Source organism: Xyrauchen texanus, chromosome 12 (assembly GCF_025860055.1).
Source record: "Xyrauchen texanus isolate HMW12.3.18 chromosome 12, RBS_HiC_50CHRs, whole genome shotgun sequence".
Classification (NCBI taxonomy): Eukaryota; Metazoa; Chordata; class Actinopteri; order Cypriniformes; family Catostomidae; genus Xyrauchen; species Xyrauchen texanus.
The window spans coordinates 6,204,049-6,217,284 of NC_068287.1; the positions used below are offsets into that span (position 1 = coordinate 6,204,049).

At 47.2% G+C, this 13,236-nt stretch overlaps 1 protein-coding gene across 1 annotated transcript in view; it reads right to left on the reverse strand.

The window, feature by feature from the left end:
• Positions 1-13,236, reverse strand: part of LOC127653319 (alpha-1,6-mannosylglycoprotein 6-beta-N-acetylglucosaminyltransferase B-like) — a 200,123-nt gene that overhangs the window by 27,516 nt on the left and 159,371 nt on the right. The gene's annotated exons all lie outside the window — the stretch shown is intronic.

Consider the following 13,236-nt stretch of genomic DNA (forward strand, 5'->3'; position numbering starts at 1 on the left):
GGGACAGAGACAGGCTGCAAAATTATCATATGTTTCTAATGTATGACTAATTTTGTTTTAATGCAACAAAAAAAAAAAAACTAATAAAAAGAACATTTCATGACTCCTTTAAATTTAAAGTAGATATAAATGCACAATGTAAATCAAGTCAACAGCTGTAAGTGTAGTTTTTAATAATACATTTAATTTTTCAGTATAAATTGCCAAAAACATGTTATCATAAAACTTTACATAAAAAAAATATTTAAAAAATTACATTATTAATCAATGTTTGATATGCCAGAATTTGTATTTTTCATGTAGTTATTATATTTAATACATTATCTTTTAATCTATGGTGGGAGAAAAGTTTAATTTCCAGAATGCTCTACAATTTATGCCATATTTTGATGTCAATATGTATTTATCCTCAGTATGTTATCTGACAACAATGTGTTGGACATTTTGTGATGCTGTGTGGCAAAATTACCAAAAAAAGTGAAATGCTTTGGTAATTGTTTTGAGAGAATACTAAGCATATTTATTTTATTGAACAAGTAATAATGTGGTGGTGTAGTGGTCTAAACCACATAACCGATAAACTGGTAATCAGAAGGATGCTGGTTCAATCCCCACAGCCACCACCATTGTGTCCTTGAGCCAAATGCATAAATGTAAATGTATTTCATAATAATCATTTTTTGCAAAACTTATGTTGAAATAGATGTGTTGTTCAATTAAAATTCCAATTCAACATCCTATTTGATGTCAAATTCAAATTCCAAATCATGATTTGAAATGGAACCAATTCTTTAGATCCTAATTTTGCCCAACCCCGTTAATATATTTAAATGAGGAACAGTGTTTCAGATTTCCTCCGATACACATATGCTACACAGACATAAACACTCTGCAGCTTTATAAGAGAACATCTGCTTCTCTCCTCCTGTGAGCGCATCATGGACTATTGCTTACAGATGCTCCATGTCTATAGCATCTGCTGCCCACGAAACACTCACCCAAGCATATACTCTGAGTTCTTGTTTTCTCTTCTATGTTCTTGGAGTCTTTAACCAGGGGGAAGCTACTTTGAAACTGCAGCATGCCAAGCTACAAACTACTTATGATTTCAAAAGTTAACCTTTTGTTAACGAAGTAAGGCTGGGCGACATCAGTTCCAAAATTGATTTTCGACATGTATCTTGATATTTGTGAATATCTCAGATTTTAAATCTGAGTCACCATCATTTCATCCAAACAGCCTTTGTAGCCAAGTAGATTTAAAATGTTTAATAAAATAAGATCTAGTTTAAGATAACGAAGGCATGAATGCATTTCCCGCAGTTTTCTCTAAATAAACACAAGGAAGAATGGCATTTCATTTATATTATAAAACAGATAGTTCCCATCCTGGATGCTGATTGGTCAACAGCTGTGCTTTATTCATGATAAAGCACAGCTCTAACCTCTTCACGGAACTTCTATTTGTGTCACTCCACAACACCAATATGTGACAGTTATTCTTGTTACCTAGCAACATACTTAGTTTACTGTTTACTGCAAGGGAATATATTTTCTGGTGGAAGGATGGAATTTAATGAACAATTATGCCCTGAATATATGTATGACATGGTGACCATTTTATAAAAGCAATAAGGCATGAGAGGCTGCACGAAATATTCATAACTTAAAGCAATTTAAACGTTTGTAATTGCGTGAATGTGCAATATGAGTCCCATGCATGCACACAGAACTGACAGGTACACAGACCATGTATTCATTTTATTAAATTGCAGCCTTTTGAGGTTTGATAATCAAATATGACCAAATAGTGATTATGATATTTTATATTTATTTGAGCTGAAGGATCATGAAATTAGTCCAAAGACCTGCTCTTTTGGAAGCATAGTGGCAAAATAAAAAGTGCATTACAATTATCACTATATTCAAACTCAGCAAAAAACAGGATATACAAATATGAGATATCACACACTAAACGACTGTGGATCAATCCGGCTGTCAAGTTGATCCAGTCACAAACTCGTATGGAAACACACGCCCCCACTCTAGTAGACACATGACAGATGGAATGACAGAACAAACATGGATGCCAGGGATCACTCCGTTAATGTTGCTACTTCTCTGTTCTAAGCCTTAAAAGAAACCGGCTGAGCGCATTTGGGTATTGTCTTGGGTGGGAAGATGGAGACTGTGACATGATTCGGAGGTGAGTGGTGTTAAATGTTTTCTCCACTTTGAAAGCTTGTTCGCCATTCTATATATCTTCGAGGTCCAGTGTTGTGGCCGCGCTTGGTCGATTTCCAATGGCTGGCGTAGAGCATAGTAAACTATGAGATTTCATCTACAGTTGGCTCTTAAATATCAAATATTATTTTATATCCCCAGACTAAATGGAATAATTTCACGATCTATCCAATTTGATGACATATTCTGATGTAAGTATAACAGGTTTTAAGTTAGCGCATCCTTACCTCGTATGTGCTCATACCGTTAATCTTATGACTCTGTTCACACATCAAATCAAAACTTTAACTTTTCAAGTAATGCTACAACTTCTCATTCAGGGAAATCGCCAGAGCTAAATTTACAGGTATTTTCGAATGGGTCGAGTTCACACAAATGATCTAAATTTTTAATTGCAGTTGCTTTTCTGGAAAAGGCTGTATGCGTAAAAGTGACAAATGTCAAAATATTTATTTTTCTAAAAGACTACTTTATAACCAAATTAATTGAATTAGTTTGGCCATATTTGATTATTGTGAGGACATTATGGGCTTGATACAAACATATATCCAAAGCCAAAGAGAGCAAGGAATCTAAACACAGGGCATACAGAACTCACTGAAAACTGTCATACAACTTTAATATTCAAAAAGGACTGAACATAACACTGGGCTATAAATACACAAACATGGTTAAATTGATTTTAATTTACCAAAAAAAATTATTACTTACTAATAAAGCTTTTGATAAAGTTGATTTAATGTATTATTTTATTTACACCAATTAATTTCACTTCAGTAGAGGTCGGCATGGTATCGGACTGATTTTCACTGCATGTACACCCATTCCTTTAATTACCCCACCAACCACACCCCAGGTGTCACAAAGCTGGTTTCTTCTTGTACTGTAATAAAAGTAAGGTAAAAAAAGAAGAAGAAATGCTAATAGATTGTATATGAAATAATAACATTTCAGTTTATCCAATAGGATCTTAATGTATTCTAAGTGGATACTTATAAGATTTTTGGCATCATAAATGAACTCTCAAAACATAGATGGCTTCTTTACATGTTAACATTAAGTGCCAAATTCATCTTTGCTACTCAAATTTAAACTGAGAACTGGTACTGACAATAACTCCATGACCATCTCTGATCAAAAAAATACCAGCTACTCCCACTTACAACTCCCACAACATAACAAGCTTATTGGGTCCCACGGCTACTGCAAGTCTTGACCTCTACATGGCAGTTATAACCACAAATCACTAATGATTGCTTTGTGTTGTTAGACCATAGTTCTTGCTCTTACATTCAGGCCCTTTCCCACCTACAGTCTTGATACTTTTACCTTAGTAAATTTCTAGATGAGAAATCTTACGAGGAATGGCACACTTGTGGAGACTTTCTCTTTTGATTTCACACTCACAAAAGTCCCCCGTAGTGATGACCATTTTTCCCCTGACGTTGTTTGCATGTGTGATTCAATAGTAACAACAACTCAAAACCTACAACACCAGGATCGGAGCTACACTTTTGTTAGGGCTGTTTTATACAAACTTTGGCTGTAACGCTGAAAGCAACAAAAAGCACTAGTCCCGGAGAAAAGTATCCAAAAAGAGCTTTAGTAACTGAAGTTGGAAAGGGCCTCATGTGATGAGTGAGACAGTGCTTTGAAGCATGCATGATGACGCAGAGGAAAAAGTACTTGCAAACTCAGTTAAAGATGACTAAAGTGCCTCTTCGAGACACTACCTGTGCAAAACTGTGTGTTTCCTTGGTTTTTATTACTGTTTGCTGTTCTAAACAACCATCACAATGTCTACATACAGCATGGAAACCTTGTACAACATTGGCAAGGACTCCAGTTTCCTACTTATTAAAGTGGCATCAGCGCTGCTAGCAGAGCTAGCCAAGCACAGTATCCAGCAACCAGCAGGAACTGGGTCTAGGGGCTCACCTGAGTGTACACACTGTTCAAGCCGTGCGCCCGGAAGCAGAAACGCGGTAAGCAAGGTGGCACCCAGGTCAGGCTAAAGGATAATCCCACTAAACCAGCCATCCCATCACTTTTTTCATCCAATGTCAGGTCACTGGACAATAAAATGGATTTACTAAGTCTCAGACTGCACACTCAAAGGGAATTAAGGGAATGCTGCGTTCTGATTTTGACTGAAATGTGGCTTCATAACAACATACCCGACTCGGTTGTTCAACTGGTCAGGCTCATTTGTTTACATGCATATAGAACCTCAGCATCTGGAAAGATCAAATGAGGAGGACTGTGTGTGTATGTGAACACAGGTTGGTGCACAAACACTCAGATCATTAATAGTTACTGTTCTACGAACATCAAATATTTATTGATCAAGTATCGACTGCACTATCTGCCGAGGAAATTTACTGCCTTCATTATCATAGCTGTGTAAAGGACACACTGGGAGAATTACACAATGCCATCAGCTGCATTCAGAAGGGTTGTTTTATTTAATTTTTCTCCCCCAATTTGGCATTCCCAATTCCCAATGCGCTCTAGGTCCTCATGGTGTCATAGTGACTCACCTGAATCCGGGTGGTGGAGGAAGAATCTCAGTTGCCTCCACGTCTGAGACCGTCAATCCACATATCTTATCACTTAGCTTGCTGAGCACACTACCGCTGAGACCTAGCGCATATGGACGCTTCATGCTATTCTCCGTGGCATCCACGTACAACTCACCACATGCCCCAAGAGAGCTAGAACCGCATTACAGTGACCATGAGGAGGTTAACCCAACATGACTCTACTCACCCTAGCAACCAGGCCAATTGGAGGAAGCCTGACTGAGCCACTTAGCATGCCCTGGATTTGAACTTGCGACTCCAGCGTCTTTACATGCTGATCCCAAAAAAGTTAGCTCAAATCCTGCTCCAACATGAAATTTCTCTGTAGTAAGCTATACTTGTTTCCAGGCATGCGCACATGCCCGAGCAACAGCTGCTTTTCCCACTTAGACTGAGGTGCCACTCTGGGTAAAATATCAGCCGACATTTATTAAATTACGAAATGGTTAGTACCGTACACATCTGAAATTATGTGATTGCATTGTTGTGTTTTAGTATATAAAACTTTGCTGTTTATTTTGTACTGGTTTACAATGGCTGATAGATAATCGGTTCTACCAGAACTTTGTTATCATTCTTCCTTGATATTTTTAAAGCAGCATAAAGTGAATCTGGACTTCCCCTTCTGCCACTCACTCGACGTTGTGTCGATGTAGTGACACGAGGGGTCGCTTTTGGGAGCCCCAAACACCTCTGATCTTTGAAAAAGGCTAATGAATACTGGCGAGTGGAATTTGCCTGCCACTCCCCCGGACATATGTGTATAAAAGGAGCTGCTCGCAACCACTCATTCAGATTTTTTCTTCAGAGCCGAGCGGTTATGTTTCAGCGAGCTGAATTCCACAACCGGTCCATTCACCTCTTAAGAAGCGTATGCTGTTGGATATACGGTGCATTTCCAGCAGCTTTCTCTCCTTCTGCACGTCGTGTGCAGATTTTGCCCCCGGGCGCTTCGACAGCGCTAAAAGAGTGTATAATCCTACTAAAGGGTATATTTTCTCTATTAGAGCACATTGACGTTGAATGTCTTTTTAAAGACGCGTCTTTATAATGATGCCTTTCCATCTTTGTGTGATTCCTGGATGCGGCCGTTATCGCTCTGCTTCCGACGGCCACGGGCACTGCCTCACGTGTCTGGGCAGCGATGACACTGAGGCAACGTTTGTGGATGGTTCATGTTCTCATTGTGAGAATATGAACATGGCAACCTTGCTGTCATGGCTTTCCTTCTTCTGCGGGAAAGCCACTCTAGCACCTGTGCCCACAAAATGAACGGGATTGACCGACGCTCCCCTCCAGAGCCTGTAGGACTACGTCGTCTCTGGCGACCAAAGCCTACAGTGCCGCTGGAGCTGTATGTCATGGCCATTCTGCAGGTACACCAGGCCAAGGCACTAAAATAACTGCACGTGGGTAGTCCTGATCCCAATGTGCTGCAGGAGCTGCGCTTGGCGACCGACCTCGCCCTCCGGGCGACGAAGGTCAGAGCGCGAGCACTCAGGAAGGCCATGTCCACCTTGGTGGTCCAGGAACGCCACCTGTGGCTGAATCTGGTCAAGATGAGGGACGCCGACAAAGCCTGCTTTCTCAACGTGCCCGTCTCCCAGATTTAACTTTTCGGCGAGCCCGTTGAGGACTTTGCCCAGCAGTTCTCGGCGGTGAAGAAGCAGATGGAGGCCACCCAGCACATCTTGCCCCGGCACGGCTCAAGATTCAGTCCTTGTACAGACCTTGCATTTTTACAGGCAGGATTTCCCCTACAGCAAGTGTCCAGATGTGTCTTGGTCACCACAGAAGCCTCCAAACAGGGCTGGGGTGTCGTGTTCTATGGGCATGCAGCTGCCGGTTCCTGGTCAGGACCACGACTTTGTTGGCACATCAACTGCCTAGAGTTGATGGCTGTACTACTTGCCCTGCGGAGGCTATTGCCATTGATCCAGGGCAAGCATATGTTGGTCCGGTCAGACAACAAAGCGACAGTAGCATATAGTATAAATCGCCACGGTGGCGTACGCTCTCATCACATGTCGCAACTCGCCTGCAATCTCCTACTCTGGAGTCAGCAGTGGCTGAGGTTGCTGCGGGCCACTCATATCCCGGGCAGCCTCAACGCAACAGCTGAAGTGTTGTTGTGGCAGGCAATGCTCAGCGGAGAGTGGAGACTCCACCCCCATGTGGTCCAGCTGATTTGGAGTTGATACTGCAAAGCACAGGTAGACCTGTTCACTTCCTGGGAATCCTCCCACTGCCCGCTCTGGTATTCCCTGACGGGAGCACCCCTCGAGACAGACGCGCTGGCACACAGCTGGCCCCGGGCGCTGTGCAAATACGCATTCCCCCCAGTAAGCCTTCTTGCACAAGGAACAAGTCACCCACTTGGCCCCATACTGACCCACCCAAACTTTCTTGGACCTCACGCTCCTCGCAACAGCTCCTCCCTGGTAGATTCCACTGAGGAAGGAACTTCTTTCTCAGGGATGGGGCAAAATCTGGCACCCACGCTCACACATCTGGAACCTCCACGTCTGGCCCTTGGAGAGGACGCGGAAGATCTAAGTGGCCAACCACCAGTCGTAGACATGATCACTCAGCTTTAAAGGCAGCTGTATGCCCTGAAGTGACATATGTTCGTGAATTGGTGTTCATCCCGAGCCGAAGACCCCCAGAGATGTGCAGTTGGATCAGTGCTTTACTTCCTGCAAGAGAGGCTGGAGGGGTGGCTGTCCCCCAGCACCTTGAAGGTATACGTAGCCGCTATAGCCGAACACCACAACGCAGTGGATGGTAAGTCCCTAGGGAAACACGACCTGATCATCAGGTTCCTCAGAGGTGCCCGGAGGCTGAATCCTCCCAGGCCGTGCCTTTTCCCCTCATGAGATCTCTCCGTGGTCCTCTTGGGCCTTTGCGTGATTTTATAATCTCCAGGTTGAGCCGATTTACATTTATGCATTTGGCAGACGCTTTTATCCAAAGCGACTTACAGTGCAATTATTACAGTGACAATCCCCCCGAGCAACCTGGAGTTAAGTGCCCTGCTCAAAGACACAATGGTGGTGGCTGTGGGGATTGAATCAGCAACCTTCTGATTACCAGTTATGTGCTTTAGTCCACTACGCCACCACCACTCCATTTCATCTTGTGTTCTTTCAGGTAGGAACAGGTATCACTGGCGTATAGCACCTTTCCCCTCCCCTGAGGTGAAAATGAGTGCTTTTACCTCCAGTCAAGTTCACGAAGTCGTGGGCCCTGGATGTCCTTCCTCCCTAGCCCTATGGAACCGTGAACTCAGCGGAGGAGTTTGCAGCCAGCTCCACTATGGGGTCTAATATGCCCTTAACTGGGTTAGGTGCTCCACAGGTGCACATTACTCCAGTAACTCCTGTGATGTAAATTCCGCGGTACAATCTCCCTGTCGGCAGACCTGCGTCTCCCTTGGGCAGAGCTCTCTCTTCCCCTGGTCGGAGTGTTTGTAGAGTCCCCCCAATTTGTGGTTGGACCTACCACTGTACCTCTTCCATATGCGGCTGCTGAGTCCATATGTCGTATTGCCACATGTTGAACTCCCCTTTTGGGCAGGATGTGGTCTCCACAGGGTCTTTTCCCCCTGAAAGAATAGGAAAGGAATAGAACACCTTCCCCAATGCGTATGATAGCGTTAGATGGCCCCAGCCAAATCGAATACTCTGTGGAGAGAAAACACAGAGAGAAAAGGCTGCAGCTGCCATGGCCTGCTCCCATGCTAGTTACTTCGCTTCCTCCCCTTAGGGATGTGGGGAACTACTTGACATATTTTATGGCATTGGGGGAGGTTATGTGCAGTCTGACGCACCTGCTATTACGCATGCAGCAGCCTGCTTGCACCTGAATCAGCAGTTCACGTAATACGGTTCAGCTGTTGTAGCATTTTTCTGTAGGGATCCCTAGTGTCACTACATCAACACAACATCAAGTGAGTGACAGAAGGGGAACATCATGGTTACTGTTGTAACCTCTGTTCCCTGATGGAGGGAATGAGACATTGTGTCCCTCTTGCCATAACACTGTACTAGCCGCTGAAATGGCCGGACCATGTCTCGGCTTCTCAGCACAAAAGCTGAATGGAACTGCATTCCAGCTCCTTTTATACCTGTATGTCCGGGGGAGTGGCATGCAAATTCCACTCGCTAATTCTTATTGGCATTTTCTCAAAGAATGGGAGCTGTTCGGGGCTCTCTAGAGCGACCCCTTGTGTCACTACATCAACACAACATCTCGTTACGAAAATCATGACGTTTTTATCCATTGTCATGTGATGTGAAAAAAATGACAAAAAGCTGACTTTGACTTTGAAATTCTTAGTAATGGTGTAGATACCATGGCAATTAGTGGCTGACATAATTATCACATTTAGTGCACAAGAAATACACTGTGGTCTTGACTAAGACAATAAGCTGAGACTGAGATCCAGACAAAGATATTAGCTGATTATCTAAATCGTGTGGCAACAGTGCAATGAATGAAATCATGCAGATATGGGTCAGGAGCTTCAGTTAATGTTCAGTAACACCTTACATGTCATTGTAAGGGAGAATTGTGAGGTGCCGGTATGAATTGTGTGCAAAAATGAACATCCAGGAAATATAGGAAATTATTTTGAATATGAAAAAAGAGAGAAGTAACTTAGTAATTAGTAATGTGATTACTCTTTTCAATTAAGTTATTAGTAAAGTAATCTGACTGAAATTTTTAGAGAAGTAATCAGTCATTCCCCTTCTGTCGCTCTCTCCACGTTGTGTCGGAGAAGCGACACTAGGGGTCTCTCTTGAGCGCCGATATTCACCTCTGACCCATTGAAAAGGGCCAATGAGAGTTGGCAGTCAGTATTTGCATACCCCGCCCCCGCATACAGGTATTTAAGCGGGGCAAATACGGAAGTTTAGTCAGAAATTTTTTTCGGAGCCTATGGTCTGTCTGCAGTTTGCTGCGAGTTACACACCACATTAAAACGTTCCTGTTTCCTCTGACAATCTGCATGCTGTTGGATCTTGACGGCGCACAACAGCGGCTTTCTCCTTTACATTGCATGGCGTGCATTGTTGCCCCTGAGCGCTTCGACAGCGCAGACACACACACACTGTGTATTAAAAGAGTAAATTCCTATTAAAAGAGTAATTTCTCTAAAAGAGCAAAACACAGCGGCGTTGAACGTTCTTTTCAGAACGCGTCTTTTTCAAGATGCCCTTCCGCCCCTGTGTTGTTCCTGGATGCGGTAGAGTGCTCTCCGCTTCAGACGGCCACAGGCGCTGTCTCGTGTGTTTGGGCCGCGATCACACCGAGACGGCATTTGTGGATGGTTCATGTTCTCACTGCGAGAACATGACCATGACCACGTTGCGGTCGCGGCTTGCTTTCAACAGAAAGGAAGCCACCCCAGCTGCACCCCGCATTACTCCTTCTTCCCACGGGATTGAGGACGATGCGGTTGGCGCTGGGGGCGATTTGGGGGCGGCAGCGGGTGCGGTTTCGCCGGGTAGCCCCCGCGAACCTCCCGTTCCCCGACACGCTCGCTGGTCCCCGTCCACACTCGCGGCGATAGCGGCTCGCCTCACGGCCCGGCTGTCTATCCTCCCGAGCCCGAAGCAGATGAGCTGGCCGCTGCATCGGAGAGTGTGATGTCTGATGCCGAGGACTCCCCTGGACTGCCGCCTTCGGGCCAGCAGGCCCAGGCACATCAACTGCCCTCAGGAAGTTCCTCCCGTTAGTTCGGGACAAACACGTCCTCGTGAGATCGGACAGCACCACGGTGGTGGCGTACATAAATCGCCAAGGCGGCATACGCTCCCGCCACATCTCACAACTCGCCCGCCGTCTCCTCTTATGGAGCCAGCAGCGACTCAGGTCGCTGCGTGCCACTCACATCCCCGGCAAGCTCAATGTCGTAGCGGACGCGCTATCACGACAACGCCTGCCCGGCGGGGAGTGGAGGCTTCACCCCCAGTCGGTCCAGCTGATTTGGGAACGGTTTGGCAAGGCCCAGGTAGACCTGTTTGCCTCCCAGGAAACCTCCCACTGCCTGCTCTGGTACGCCCTAACAGAGGCTCCCCTTGGGACAGACGTGCTGGCACACAGCTGGCCCTCGGGGCTGCGCAAGTAAGCATTTCCCCCAGTGAGCCTTCTTGCACCGGTGCTGTGCAAGGTCAGGGAGGATGAGGAGCGAGTCACATTAGTGGCCCCCTACTGGCCCACTCGGACTTGGTTCTCGGAACTCAGACTTCTCGCGACAGCTCCTCCCTGGCGAATTCCCCTGAGAAAGGACCTCCTCTCTCAGGGACGGGGCACGCTCTGGCACCCGCGCCCAGACCTCTGAAACCTCCACGTCTGGTCCCTGGACGGGATGCGGAAGAGCTAGCTGGCTTACCGGCGACCGTTGTGAATACAATTAACCAAGCCAGAGCCCCCTCTACCAGGCACCTTTACGCCCTAAAGTGGCGCTTGTTTGCAGATTGGTGTTCTTCCCGAACTGAAGACCCGCAGAGATGCGCGATTAGGTCAGTGCTCCTGTTCCTACAGGAGAGGTTGGACAGGAGGCTGTCCCGTCCACCCTCAAGGTGTATGTTGCCGCCATTGCCGCCCACCACGATCCTGTAGACGGCAAGTCTTTGGGTAAGCACGACCTGATCCTCAGGTTCCTGAGAGGCGCCCGGAGGTTGAATCCCTCCCGGCCAGGCCTAGTTCCCTCCTGGGATCTCTCGGTAGTCTTGGCAGGTTGAATCAATTGGACTCAGGGCCCTCTCTCTTAAGACAGCCCTGCTGATCGCGCTCGCCTCTATCAAGAGGGTCGGGGACCTGCAAGCGTTCTCTGTCAGAGACACTTGCCTGGAGTTCGGTCCGGCAGATACGTCTGTGATCCTAAGACCGCGACCGGGCTATGTGCCCAAGGTTCCTACCACACCATTCCGAGATCAGGTAGTGAACCTGCAAGCGCTGCCCCGGGAGGAGGCAGACCCAGCCCTTTCGTTGCTATGTCCAGTGCACGCCCTGTGCATTTACCTGGACCGCACACAGAGCACCAGACGCTCTGAGCAGCTCTTTGTCTGCTTTGGGGGACGGCAGAAAGGGAATGCCGTCTCCAAACAGAGGCTCGCCCACTGGGTTGTCGACGCCATCACACTGGCTTATCACACCCAGGCCGTGCCCCTACCCTTGCGGGTCCGAGCTCACTCAACAAGGGGTGTTGCGTCCTCGTGGGCACTGGCCAAGGGCACCTCCCTAGCAGACATCTGTAGAGCCGCGGGTTGGGCAACACCCAACACCTTCGCGAGGTTTTACAACCTCCGCGTTGAGTCGGTTGCGTCTCGTGTTTTCTCAGGTCCGAGCCCATAGAACTCGGTAACACGTAGACCGACCGGCCGGGTGGATCGCTTGCGCCCAGCGCCCTTTTCCTGACGTCAAGGTTAAGTAGTGCGCCTTTTTTCCCAGGGCGCCCCACTCCGAGTCAGGACCTTGGTCGATTCCTCCCCAGCCCTCCGGGTCCGCGGTTCAGCGGAGGAACTCGCCGACCCAAGCCACTGCGGGTACCCTGATGGCTACCCTGTACTGGTATAGGTGCTCCACAGGTAAGGCCTCCTGCTCGGACTCCCCCTGTGTGTATTTCCACGGTTCTGTCCCCTTACGAGCGGACCCCCGTGTCTCCCTTAGGCAGTTACAGCTGCCCCGGTCGCCGTGCTGTAGCAACTCCCCCCTTCGAGGCTGGATCTACCACCGCACCATACTTTCCACACGAGCCCTAAGACGGCCGTGTGATGTGTCTACCACTTTTCCTCCCCAAGAAAAAGGGCAGGTGTGGTCTCCGCAGGGTCTGGGTAAGACCCCCTTCCTTATATGCGTGTAAGGTCCCCGGCCGTGATTGCTCTATGCGAGAAACATAGAGAGAAAACAGGCCCAGCCAGGCTGGCCCGTTTCCATGTTGGCAAACATCGCCTTGTTCCCCTCTCAGGGTAACTAGAAGGATCCCGATGTTCGTATGGGGCATTGGGGAAGGGTACGTGCAGCCAGGTACAGACGATGCGCGGCACTGGATGAATCCCTGCCCGCCTCTGTATCGGCAGTTCACGTACACGGTTCAGCACATGGCAAGATTGGAATGGGTCCCCTAGTGTCGCTTCTCCGACACAACGTGGAGAGAGTGACAGAAGGGGAACGTTTGGTTACGTATGTAACCTCCGTTCCCCGAGGGAGGGAACGACACGTTGTGTCTTTCCTCCGCCATGTCGCTGAACCGAGCCACTGTTGTGGCCGGACCATTTCCGGCTCCTCAGAAAAATCCTGACTAAACTTCCATATTTGCCCCGCTTAAATACCCGTATGCGGGGGCGGGGTATGCAAATACTGACTGCCAACTCTCATTGGCCCTTTTCAATAGGTCAGAGGT